Genomic DNA, 14,156 nt, shown 5'->3' on the forward strand with positions numbered 1-14,156 from the left:
TGCATATTGCCTGTAGACTAGTGTAATTAAACCAAAAGGTAAAATAAAACTAACAGAAACAAACAGTTTCACAAGTATACATAAGTTTGTGAACACAACTATACCAAAAGTTCTGGGTATAAAAAAAATTATAAATTTCAAGAATATACATTCAAACATACGTACTATATATGTACATTTAAACATATACATCTTTTTAAAGAATTAAAAAATAAATTTAAATAGCAAGATAATATAATAAGTAACGGTGTTAATAATAAAACAAACCCGTCTTTCACGAAAAAGAACGTTTATATACTTACTTAAAACTCGGTTTAAACTGAAAAACCTTTATTTAGTTTTAACAAATATTTCTCCATACAACAGAAAATTATGATTAATAATAAAAATCTAAATGCACCTGCAGGAGCTACACGCTCAAAACAGGTTGCTAAATTTATTTTCGAAAATGCAAGTTTATTAAGCTCTAGATTTGGCTCTTCCGATTCATGAAAACTCTGAATCGTTATAAGAAATAAAAGACCAAAAAAGCGGCTCATGACGCCATAATAGATTCTGACGATTCACATCTACCACAAAATTTTAAATCCTCGGCTTACGCAATTCACGAAAACTGCTTAGATCAGTACGGAGATACAAAAGCTATGATCTCCGATCAATTAAAGCTATTGCACTTACTTCACATCCGAGAGTAGAGCTACCACAAGAAGACAGTCAAAAGACAAGTTCAGGCATCCACCTCGAGGTGCCCGCATGTTGCACAGAAACATTTTATGGAGGTTATGAAGAATGATCGTCCTTCCGGGACATGTTTACAACCGTTTACATCAACCATCCGAAACTATCAAAGCGCAAAAATTGTATCACCTCCGATACAAAACTAGAAGTCAAACAAACATAATTTCAATTTGGATTGGGAAGTTTTAGAACGATACGAAAACTAAAGAATAATGGTCGATAAACAAGTAACGACACTAATGAACTTGCCTAAAATTAAAAAAGAAACAAGTGTAAAATTTATCAAACTAGAATCCACTGTTTTAAATTGTTTGTCGGTTCTATAGACACAGAATATTCCCACAGAGAGTTGGGACCCTATTCTGGTAACCATTTGTACCGCAGCATTACCAGAAAAATTGTTACTTTTGTGGGAGCAATCACTCTTATCACGAAAGAAGTGCCCAACGTGGCAACAAATGAAAGACTTTCTAACTACCCAATATGAAAATGCGGAAAGATTAGAAGATAAAATATTCAGAAAAAAAAAATTCAAAACGACCTCAATATAAGCTTCAATAGACTCGCTAGAAGCAAAAACAAATCAAACAGATTTTTTAACAAAACACAATCGTTCACATCCGAACAAAGAAAACAAACGTCATGCGGACTATGTAAAAGAGGGTATAAAAAGTCAAGAAGACTTTGCACAAATTGCCTGTCACATGCGCATACATACACAAATTGTACAAGCAAATTTAAATGCTTATATTGCATCGCATATCCCCTCTAATCCCAAAAAAGTACATGCTTAACGAAAATATTCATAAAGACCTTAGTATTCCTATAGTAAAAAAAGAAGTAGAAGACAGCAGAATTAAATATATATCAAAACTCTGAGGTCACCTCACCCTGGCTAATGCATTGGTACATTCCTGCGATCAAACACGACTTAAAAGAAGAGATATGCCTGAGTATTAAAGAGCGACGTATCACCAAAACAGCTCAATCACTTGCTTCAGTCTGTCTAGTTTTTAAATAGATTTAAGATTTTATTACTTATTGTTAGGCTTTAAGAAAAAGCAGATACAATAAATAAAATAATTTTGAAAAAAAATGTTAAATTGCAAAAGAAAATCCCGAAACCCAAAATTCTAAGAATTGCCAAGAGACACCATGTTGCTCAAAGGCACAAAAAGTTCAAACACTGCACAGCGGAACGCAAAGTGGACTAGTTACAGAACTAGCTACCACCATACCCACTCAGGTTGAGTATAATACAAACAAATACGAGGGCTGCTATATATATTTTTGGACTAGGCAACACTAAGTGCAATCTCACATTTCCATTGAAAAGTTTGACATTTTTTAGCATAACATCACTCAGAACGTTTTGTCATTTAATCGTGAATTTTTTTATTTACAGGGAATTAAAAAATTCATCTTGGCCAAAAAATGGAATTAACTCGTGAACATTTTCGTGCGAACATTTTTCACAACTTTCGACGTGGATTATCACGACAAGAGTGCATCGATGAACTAAAATCTTTGTACGGCTATGAAGCACCATCCTATAGCACTGTGAAAAACTGTTACAACGAATTCAATCGTAGCCGACGCTCGCTCAAAGACGAATTCCATGAAGGTCGTCCAAAAACAAACGTTGTGCCAGAAAACATCGATGCATGCCTATGCATTTCTCCCACCAGCATACATTCGATATTGCATGAACACCTGGCCGTAAAAAAGGTTTGTTCTCGTTGGATCCCGCACAATTTGACAATCGCTCAAAAAAGGCTGGTGTGGATTGGTGTAAAGAAATGTTGAAAACATACGATCGCGGTGCTTCAAAAGACGTTTATAAGATCGTCACAGGTGACGAATCATGGATCTATGCGTATGAGCCCGAAACAAAACAACAATCGACCGTGTGGGTCTTCCAAGACGAGCCAAATCCAACGAAAGTTGTTCGTGGAAGAAGCAATTCGAAGCAAATGGTCGCCTGTTTCTTCGGCAAAACTGGTCATGTGGCGACAGTTCCGCTTCAGCAACGTAGGACGGTCAATTCTGAGTGGTACACCACCACTTGTTTGCCTGAAGTCTTCGGAGAAATTCGAAAAACGAACAAGAGAAGACGAATCATTGTGCACCATGACAATGCGAGCTCTCACACATCGGCTCAAACCAGCGCCTTTTTGATCGGCCAAAACGTCGAATTGATGGGTCATCCGCCGTACAGCCCTGACTTGGCACCCAATGGCTTCTTTTTATTCCCACACATCAAGAAAATAATGCGTGGTCAACGATTTTCGTCGCCAGAAGATGCTGTTGAAGCATTCAGAAACCATGTTTTGGAGGTGTCAAAATCGGAGTGGAAAAAATGCTTCGAAAATTGGTTTGAGCGCATGCAAAAGTGTATAAATCTTGATGGAGAATATTTTGAAAAACAATAAAACCATTTTCGTTGATAAATATTCCTATTTTCATTATTAGGCCAGAAATATATATAGCAGCCCTCGTACCTTAATTCACAATTAAATGTCACAACGAAATGTCAAAAGTTAAGGAAACTTCCCCCATAAGAAACAAGACTCTAAACGATCAGTATCGCGAAGACTTCTCTAAAGCTACAACTACGCGATCAAATGATGGTCGGTACGTCGCACAGGCTTTGAAATTTGGCACACATCTCTCATATTGCCAAATTAGATGAAAAAAAAAAGTTTATTAAAATCCGCCCACAACCACGCCCACCTCCCATATAACACAAAAATCAAAAATCATCCTACAGTAACAAAATTTTCTACAGTGTAATATTTTGTAAATATAAGCTTGTCCAGAAAAAATAAAGCAAATCCGCCCACAATTACGCCCATCTCCCATATAATATAATCACAAAAGTTGCAATATTTTCGCTGTTATCACAGCTAGACTATTAGAAATTGGCAAACGGATTTGAATCAATAAAGGTTATTATTTCTCTAAAAATGAAACAAGATCATATATTATTAATTATTTATTCAACAAGTAATTTTTTAACATCATCGTCCAATTCTAAAGTTTTATTTTTGGGATTTGTTCTGAAACCATACACATACGAACGCCAAGCCCTTTGAGGGTTTTACTATACTGACCTAGTACCATCACCCTGACTTGGAATTTCTCACCCCCCAGATTAGCTGTTGTACTATGTAATTAGTTCAAATAATATAAGGCATCTAAACTAGTATTTTGTTGTTGTTGTATAACGAGAGACAACTCTAAAAAATAACAACAAAGCAACAAACCGAACAATCAAAAAAACAAACAAAGCAACGAAGCAGGCAAAAAAAAAAACAAAGCAACGAATCAAGCAAATAAACAACGCAGTTGCAGTTGCACTAGATTAAAATGCTAATCACTCATGAATTGGCAGCTAATTGCAGCTGATTTTTTTTCTATCGATTAAGGAGATTTTAAAGTTTGCTTTGTGTAAGTGGCTAACCTGCGTGCTCCTGCGCACAATAGTTATATTCTGTTGAAGTTGTGAAATATATGATTTTTTTGGACCATGAAAAACATCATATTAAAAAAAATCTTGAAAAAGAAAGTATACATTTGATGATGTAAATCACATCTATAACATTAGTTTTAATAAATAAAAACTTTACAATTGATATTTTATGGTTAACTTTTGAGTTTTAACCTTTGCAATATTCATCACATTTTTCTGAGTAACTTTGTGTTGATACTTTGTTGGACTTTGAAGCTCTCCCAACAAAAAACCATTGAATATATCAATGCACAACATCTGTGTGTGCACACAAAACGATTCCACGACCACAACCAATTTTTTTGTGGCAAAAGCAAACGTGGAAGGATGGAGTCATGTGTAGAAGTTCGCGCAAGTGAGGAAAATTCTCTGATCGCCATTCACTTGGGAGTGGCCAGAAACGATTCTTTTACATGTGACTCAAGCAGCTCACGACTTCCGGTCTTTGACCAAGTATCCTCTGGGTAGCCTAAGAACATCCGTTTGAAGGCGAGCTAACGTGAGAAGGCGAAGCATCCACTGCATAGGGTTGTGCGCTGGGTTTGGGACCCGCCACGTAAAAAAACACCCCCAGTGAATAGTCAGAACCAGCCTCGGATGAGAGACCCCCCTTTTGCTGACGACCATGGCAAACGAAATAAGGACTACGAATTGCGGGCATGCACCTGGAATGTCCGGTCCCTTAACTGGGAAGGTGCCACTGCCCAGCTGGTTGATGTCCTCGTGAAAACAAAGGCTGACATCACCGCCGTCCAAGAAATGCGATGGACGGGACAAGGACAGAGACGAGTAGGTCCTTGTGACATTTACTACAGTGGCCATATAAAGGAGCGCAGGTTTGGTGTGGGATTCGTGGTGGGAGAGAGACTCCGTCGCCGAGTACTATCATTCACTGCGGTGAATGAACGTCTAGCCACAATCCGCATCAAAGCGAGGTTCTTCAACATATCGCTGATTTGCGCCCACGCCCCGACGGAAGAGAAGGACGATGTGACCAAAGATGCCTTTTATGAGTGCTTGGAGCGCACTTATGAGAGATGCCCCCGTCACGGTGTAAAAATCGTGCTTGGCGACCTCAACGCCAGGGTGGGCAAAGAAGGTATCTTTGGTACTACGGTCGGTAAATTCAGCCTCCACGAGGAAACATCCCCAAATGAGTTGAGGCTGATCGACTTCGCCGGGGCCCGAAATATGGTTATCTGTAGTACTAGATTCCAGCATAAGAAGATCCATCAAGCTACCTGGCTGTCTCCGGATCGAAAAACTACCAACCAGATCGATCATGTTGTGATAGACGGAAGACACGTCTCCATTGTTTCAGATGTGCGTGCGCTCCGAGGTCCTAACATCGACTCGGACCACTATATTGTTGCAGCCAAAATTCGCACCCGCCTCTGTGCAGCAAAAAACGCACGCCAACAAACACAAGGAAGGTTCGACGTCGAGAAGCTGCAATCACAACAGACAGCCCAACGATTCTCTACTCGGCTTGCACTCCTGCTCTCTGGGAGCACTCGTCAACCATTGGTTTTCGGAAAGTGCAAAAGAACAGCTGGTACGACGAGGAGTGCCGTGTCGCAGCGGAGAGAAAACAGGCTGCCTACCTCGCAACGTTACGATCGACCACAACACGTGCGGGATGGGATAGATACCGAGAGTTGAAGAGGGAAGCAAAACGCATTTGCAGACAGAAGAAGAAAGAGGCCGAAATGCGTGAGTACGAACAGCTTGATGAGCTGGCCGACAGGGGTAATGCTCATAAATTCTACGAAAAGATGCGGCGGCTTACAGAAGGTTTCAAGACCGGAACATACTCCTGTAGAACCCCCCAAGGTGATCTAGTTACCGATGCTCAGGAGGAGGAACACTTCTCCAACCTACTGAATGGCAGTGATAGCACAACACCGGGAGAAGGCGAACCCGATTCCCCAATCGATGACGATGGAGAAGACGTTCCATTACCCGGCCATGAAGAAGTTCGAATAGCAATTGCCCGCCTGAAAAACAACAAAGCGGCAGGGGCCGATGGATTGCCGGCCGAGCTATTCAAACACGGCGGCGAAGAACTGATAAGGAGCATGCATCAACTTCTTTGTAAAATATGGTCGGACGAAAGCATGCCCAACGATTGGAATTTAAGTGTGCTATGCCCAATCCATAAAAAAGGAGACCCCACAATCTACGCCAACTACCGTGGGATAAGCCTCCTCAATATCGCATATAAGGTTCTGTCGAGCGTATTGTGTGAAAGATTAAGGCCCACCGTCAACAAACTGATTGGACCTTATCAGTGTGGCTTCAGACCTGGTAAATCAACAACCGACCAGATATTCACCATGCGCCAAATCTTGGAAAAGACCCGTGAAAGGAGAATCGACACTCATCACCTATTTGTCGATTTCAAAGCTGCTTTCGACAGCACGAAAAGGAGCTGCCTTTATGCCGCGATGTCTGAATTTGGTATCCCCGCAAAACGAATACGGCTCACAGTGGCATTTCGGCGGAAAAAATAGGATTTTTCCACTTTCCAATTTCAAAACTTTAATGTTTTTGGTTTGTAAAGAAATATTTGGATAAGAAAAATTCAACAAGGTTTTTTATAAAAAGTGAAATTTTATAGTTAAAAAAACTAACAGAAGTCGACGGAAAGTTATTCAATAAAATCAGATTAAAATTATTGTCCAAATAAAGAATTTTTTTTTGTGTGTAAGTTTATAGCTATGACTTTTCTTTTATTTTTTAGTGAAAATATAGCACCTACTTGTTTATAAAAAAAAGATTTATTGAAATTGGCAAAGGAAGCTAATTTTTATAATTTTCAAAAATTATACTAAAAAATATTAACTTTTCATTTTTTGATGGAAAAAAACTTTATGTGCTTTGTCTTGCTTAGCCCTCTTACTATAAAAAAATGAAAGTTCCAAGTCTGTACTTTCAATTAAAAACAAAAAAACAACCCCCAATTACCGTCCCTTTTAGTAACATCGATTTTAATTTCAAAAGTCGCTTCCAATATTTCATACAAATGGTCAAAAAGCCAAAAAATGTAGTATACTTTCAGGCGCTTATGTAAAGGGCAAGGAAATTAATGCATTACACAAGCTCTTTTTTACAATGCTGGATGGTAAAACCGCTCAGATAGTGACACATACTACTGCAGCAGCAGTATGCTACATTTGTATGGCGAAACCTACTGAAATGAACAACTTAGAGTTAGTTTCCATGAAAACAATTAAACCTGAGGCATGTGAATTGGGAATTTCATCCTTGCATGCTAGAATCAAGTTTATGGAATGTATTAAATTAAAATACAAAATAAATTGAAAATACAAGCGGCCTTTAAAGATAAAATGCGGTTGCGAGTTGATTTTGTTCAACAAGGTACAGGAACTTCTAACGACGGGAACACGTCAAGGCTTTTTTTTTAAACCCACAAATGGTTGCGGATATTACTGGCGTCAATGAAGAACTTATCAACGATTCAGGATAATTCTTCAAATAATTACATGTGGCGAAAAAATTGATAGTGACAAATTTAAATTATATACGTCGGACACTGCGAAACTGTTCGTACAAAATTATAGTTGGTTTTATATACCTGTTACTGTGCACGAAGTACTAATGCATGGTAAAGATATAATGGATGCTGCCGTATTACCAATAGGAATGCTTTCAGAGGAAGCCGAGGAAGCCAGAAACAAAGACTACAGGAAGTATCGATTGATGTTTTCGAGAAAGTGTGATCGAATTTCCACAAATACTGATGTCTTCAACAGACTTCTCATAATACATATGAGAAGTAGCTTAAGGCGTCATTCGAACAAAATTTCCTTAGAACTAGATCCCATTGTTAAAGATATGGTGCTTGCATAATATTACAAATAAAAACTAACACAATTTTTCCCCTGTTACATATTCAATTAAAACATTGCATATTATATTGGATTTTTATAAAGATAAAGGTATAAATAACGTCACTTTGCGTTTAAGTTTAATTTTTTTTCATCAGGAGAACTCAATTAAGAAGTGTTCCGAATTTCAAGTCCCTAGGTCCAAAAATAAAAATTTTGGCAATTGCAGTTGTATGGGAGGTGGGTGTGGCAGTGGGCGGTTTTCCAAGATTTTTTCAAAATTTCTTAATTTAGTCCAGAGAAGTGTTTCTGCAAAGTTTCATTGTGGTACGACCACTCCTATTTTTTTCCAAGAAATGTATGGAGCGGTGCCACTGTGCGGCTGTGTAAACTGACGTTGAGCAACACGAAAAGCTCCGTCAGGATCGGGAAGGACCTCTCCGAGCCGTTCGATACCAAACGAGGTTTCAGACAAGGTGATTCCCTATCGTGCGACTTTTTCAACCTGCTTCTGGAGAAAATAGTTCGGGCTGCAGAACTCAACAGAGAAGGTACCATCTTCTATAAGAGTGTACAACTGCTGGCGTATGCCGATGATATTGATATCATCGGTCTCAACACCCGCGCCGTTAGTTCTGCTTTCTCCAGACTGGACAAGGAAGCAAAAGAAATCGGTCTGGCAGTGAACGAGGGCAAGACGAAATATCTCCTGTCATCAAACAAACAGTCGTTGCACTCGCGACTTGGCACTCACGTCACTGTTGACAGTCATAACTTTGAAGTTGTAGATAATTTCGTCTATCTTGGAACCAGCGTAAACACCACCAACAATGTCAGCCTAGAAATCCAACGCAGGATAACTCTTGCCAACAGGTGCTACTTCGGACTAAGTAGGCAATTGAGAAGCAAAGTCCTCTCTCGACAAACAAAAAACAAACTCTATAAGTCACTCATAATTCCCGTCCTGCTATATGGTGCAGAGGCCTGGACGATGTCAACAACAGATGAGTCGACGTTGCGAGTTTTCGAGAGAAAAGTTCTGCGAAAGATTTATGGTCCTTTGCGCGTTGGCCACGGCGAATATCGCATTCGATGGAACGATGAGCTGTACGAGATATACGGCGACATTGACATAGTCCAGCGAATTAAAAGACAGCGGCTACGCTGGCTAGGTCATGTTGTCCGGATGGACGAAAACACTCCAGCTCTGAAAGTATTCGACGCAGTACCCGCCGCGGGAAGCAGAGGAAGAGGAAGACCTCCACTCCGTTGGAAGGACCAAGTGGAGAAGGACCTGGCTTCGCTTGGAATATCCAATTGGCGCCACGTAGCGAAAAGAAGAAACGACTGGCGCGCTGTTGTTGACTCGGCTATAATCGCATAGGTGGTGTCTACGGCAATTAAGAAAGAAGAAGAAAAGCAAACGTAGCCACTCTAGAAACTCCTAATCTACGACTTGAGCTATGCATTACTGCCAAGTTAGTATCCACAATAATATCAATATGGCAAAATGTCAATTATATCGTTGCTCCGATTTTGAAATTGCTGTAGCCCTACAAAGTCGAAAAATCTACTAATTTAATTCAGAATTGCGTCATAGATAAACTTTCAAATTATAAAAAAACATCGAAAGGGAAATTAAGTGATCACCATACAGTGACGCACCTACACTTACAAAAGGCAATGTTCGCTCTTATCGTATATAAGTATTCAAGCGCTCCTCATATCGGTGGGTAATAGGAATCAGCTGTATAAAGCTTCAAAACAATTGTGTACAGTATTAACAAGAAACGAAGCCGATTTCAATTCGCGGCCATTACGATTGCAAAATCGCTCACAAGATCCCTCTTATATAACAGTCCAAACCCCAGGGTATGTTTTCAAAGGCGCACCCATGCAGGCCATACCTGAACCAGGCATTGAGTTGCGATCCTTAATAATCCGATCAGAACAAAAAATAAAATAAAACTGCAACAATCGCCAATAATACAGAAAAGCCAAATAATAAATAAACCGCAAAATAAACTGATAAAAGAAATAATCGCATATATAATAAGTCGACAGTAAAATTAAATAAACAAGCAAGTGCTTGAGATAAGCACCTAGACGAATATTAAAATTTATATCAAACGAAAAATCGTTTTCTACCCAAAGGTGCAAATATGGATCAATTCTCCATGACTAAATATCCGACGGTCGCCATGCTACTTTACTAGCAGTACGTCGACATATGTACATGCAATCTCACATATACATACGTATACTATAAACTAGGCAAAATATTTGCCTAGGTGGCCCAGGGTGTTTAAAAGAGTTAAGCCTCCTCCCTACTCTATCCGGGAAAAACTGGCGTACCCTAAGGAAACACTGCACAATACACCACATCCGATGGCACCATACTCACACGTCACAACACAACACCAACAAAACTCACCACACCAGTACCCCTACCCACTAAACAAAAAGGATGGACAACAGAATAGCAGTCACAATTCGTTGTACATACACAATTCGCAAGTTAACACATACAGTTCGCACATCAACATTAGTTTGATACATTTTCCGTTTGCAACATCCGTCTCGAGCGCTACAGTTTGAACTACGACAGCAGCGATCTGACGCGCTATCTACATACGCTATATTCGTTACCGAAATAATTTAAACATTTAATTTTAAGAAAAGGAACATTTGTATAAAGTTAATAAAAGTTTTCTTTAATAAATTACCTTGTATACTATACTCTTAAGTGATACGGGTTTTTCAAATGTGCGTGATAATCATTTACAACAAATTTAATGATCACCAAAAAACAAATGGAAACACATATGTAACTATTTGTTATAATTTTAAACAGAATGAATGAAATCCCTGTTCACTCCCCATATGACGGTATTGTTCAAAACTACTAAAAGCGCGATAAATCAATAAATAAGTGCTCCAGAAACATAAAAATACAATCGGACAATACCCACGCCTACTTCCCATATTGCACAATTTTAAGTTCCACTTGATTCTTTTACTTTCCAGTAAACAAATCAAGAGGAAATTAATATAACGGGATTAAACTTTACACGCATAATGCCTTTAGTGTACTATATGCCACCTTATGATCAAAAAATGTTTAAATCCAACGAAAACTGTTCATGCCCCTTTGTACTGAATATTTTGACTCCGGTACCTCTAGTTGACTTTTGATCGACAATGAAATTAAAGGATAATCCTTCTCCAATAATGGTATACCAAAAATGGGTTGAATCGGACCAATACTTCCCTTCCCTTGGCCTCCATATACTTAATATAAAGATTTTCGAACTTCTGGGTGACTTTGTACCGCATATATCGGCCAATGTGTGAGTTATCCCAATGAAAATAATATTCATTACAGTGAATCTTTCAGCTTAAAATAGAAAAAAGTGAGAGCATTCAATTCTGTATAAGAATATGACTTTTTTATTTCTACAAACGAGAAATTTCCAGAGAAAAAAGATATTTGTAAAAAGTGGCAAAATCCCGTGTAATTTCAAGAGGAAATGTATCGTGTTTGGGGCAAGGTTTATTATGAAAATTAAGGGCTTTTTATGGTCTGACATTTTTTTTAGATGGAAAACTAAAAGTTTAAGGGGCGTCTCGTCAAAAATAATCAATTTGGTAAATAACGGACACCCTAATGTATATTTCGACTAATGTGGTCCATTACGATCTCATAGATTGTTTCAGACCACACTTACAGTATTAACAAGAAACGAAGCCGAATTCAATTCGCGGCCATTACGATTGCAAAATCGCTCACAAGATCCCTCTTATATAACAGTCCAAACCCCAGGGTATGTTTTCAAAGGCGCACCCATGCAGGCCATACCTGAACCAGGCATGGAGTTGCGATCCTTAATAATCCGATCAGAACAAAAAATAAAATAAAACTGCAACAATCGCCAATAATACAGAAAAGCCAAATAATAAATAAACCGCAAAATAAACTGATAAAAGAAATAATCGCATATATAATAAGTCGACAGTAAAATTAAATAAACAAGCAAGTGCTTGAGATAAGCACCTAGACGAATATTAAAATTTATATCAAACGAAAAATCGTTTTCTACCCAAAGGTGCAAATATGGATCAATTCTCCATGACTAAATATCCGACGGTCGCCATGCTACTTTACTAGCAGTACGTCGACATATGTACATGCAATCTCACATATACATACGTATACTATAATACTAGGCAAAATATTTGCCTAGGTGGCCCAGGGTGTTTAAAAGAGTTAAGCCTCCTCCCTACTCTATCCGGGAAAAACTGGCGTACCCTAAGGAAACACTGCACAATACACCACATCCGATGGCACCATACTCACACGTCACAACACAACACCAACAAAACTCACCACACCAGTACCCCTACCCACTAAACAAAAAGGATGGACAACAGAATAGCAGTCACAATTCGTTGTACATACACAATTTGCAAGTTAACACATACAGTTCGCACATCAACATTAGTTTGATACATTTTCCGTTTGCAACATCCGTCTCGAGCGCTACAGTTTGAACTACGACAGCAGCGATCTGACGCGCTATCTACATACGCTATATTCGTTACCGAAATAATTTAAACATTTAATTTTAAGAAAAGGAACATTTGTATAAAGTTAATAAAAGTTTTCTTTAATAAATTACCTTGTATACTATACTCTTAAGTGATACGGGTTTTTCAAATGTGCGTGATAATCATTTACAACAAATTTAATGATCACCAAAGAACAAATAGAAACACATATGTAACTATTTGTTATAATTTTAAACAGAATGAATGAAATCCCTGTTCACTCCCCATATGACGGTATTGTTCAAAACTACTAAAAGCGCGATAAATCAATAAATAAGTGCTCCAGAAACATAAAAATACAATCGGACAATACCCACGCCTACTTCCCATATTGCACAATTTTAAGTTCCACTTGATTCTTTTACTTTCCAGTAAACAAATCAAGAGGAAATTAATATAACGGGATTAAACTTTACACGCATAATGCCTTTAGTGTACTATATGCCACCTTATGATCAAAAAATGTTTAAATCCAACGAAAACTGTTCATGCCCCTTTGTACTGAATATTTTGACTCCGGTACCTCTAGTTGACTTTTGATCGACAATGAAATTAAAGGATAATCCTTCTCCAATAATGGTATACCAAAAATGGGTTGAATCGGACCAATACTTCCCTTCCCTTGGCCTCCATATACTTAATATAAAGATTTTCGAACTTCTGGGTGACTTTGTACCGCATATATCGGCCAATGTGTGAGTTATCCCAATGAAAATAATATTCATTACAGTGAATCTTTCAGCTTAAAATAGAAAAAAGTGAGAGCATTCAATTCTGTATAAGAATATTACTTTTTTATTTCTACAAACGAGAAATTTCCAGAGAAAAAAAATATTTGTAAAAAGTGGCAAAATCCCGTGTAATTTCAAGAGGAAATGTATCGTGTTTGGGGCAAGGTTTATTATGAAAATTAAGGGCTTTTTATGGTCTGACATTTTTTTTAGATGGAAAACTAAAAGTTTAAGGGGCGTCTCGTCAAAAATAATCAATTTGGTAAATAACGGACACCCTAATGTATATTTCGACTAATGTGGTCCATTACGATCTCATAGATTGTTTCAGACCACACTTAGGGTGTTTTATCAACACAAGGCAATTGAGATTTGTATCGACAAAAAATTGTTAAATTCTTACAAGCAAAAATGCTTCCCTATATCCTTTCATTGTTACATTGTTTGTCTACTTTTGGAATAATTTTCCATCCCAACCTAATTTCCTTGTTGCTCTGGTTGCTTTTGGGTCAAACCATATCAAATGGACCCTGAAAATTTCGCTAAAACACCGATTTTAAAAATTACGATCTTATTAAGTGAGAGTTTAGACCCATTACTTTTCTTGATCGGTGTAACAACAGCGCGCCGGTGGTTTTTTCCTTTCGCAATGCAGATTCCAAGCGAAGCCAAGTCCTTTTCCACCTGGTCTTTCCAATGGAATAGAGGTCTTCCTAT

At 38.2% G+C, this 14,156-nt stretch overlaps 1 protein-coding gene across 3 annotated transcripts in view; it reads right to left on the reverse strand.

Annotated features, from left to right (window-relative positions):
• LOC105225915 (cadherin-86C) overlaps window positions 1–14,156 on the reverse strand; it is a 244,265-nt gene that overhangs the window by 228,798 nt on the left and 1,311 nt on the right. The window lies entirely within an intron of this gene.

The sequence above is a fragment of the Bactrocera dorsalis genome, chromosome 2 (genome assembly GCF_023373825.1).
Source record: "Bactrocera dorsalis isolate Fly_Bdor chromosome 2, ASM2337382v1, whole genome shotgun sequence".
Lineage (NCBI taxonomy): Eukaryota > Metazoa > Arthropoda > Insecta > Diptera > Tephritidae > Bactrocera > Bactrocera dorsalis.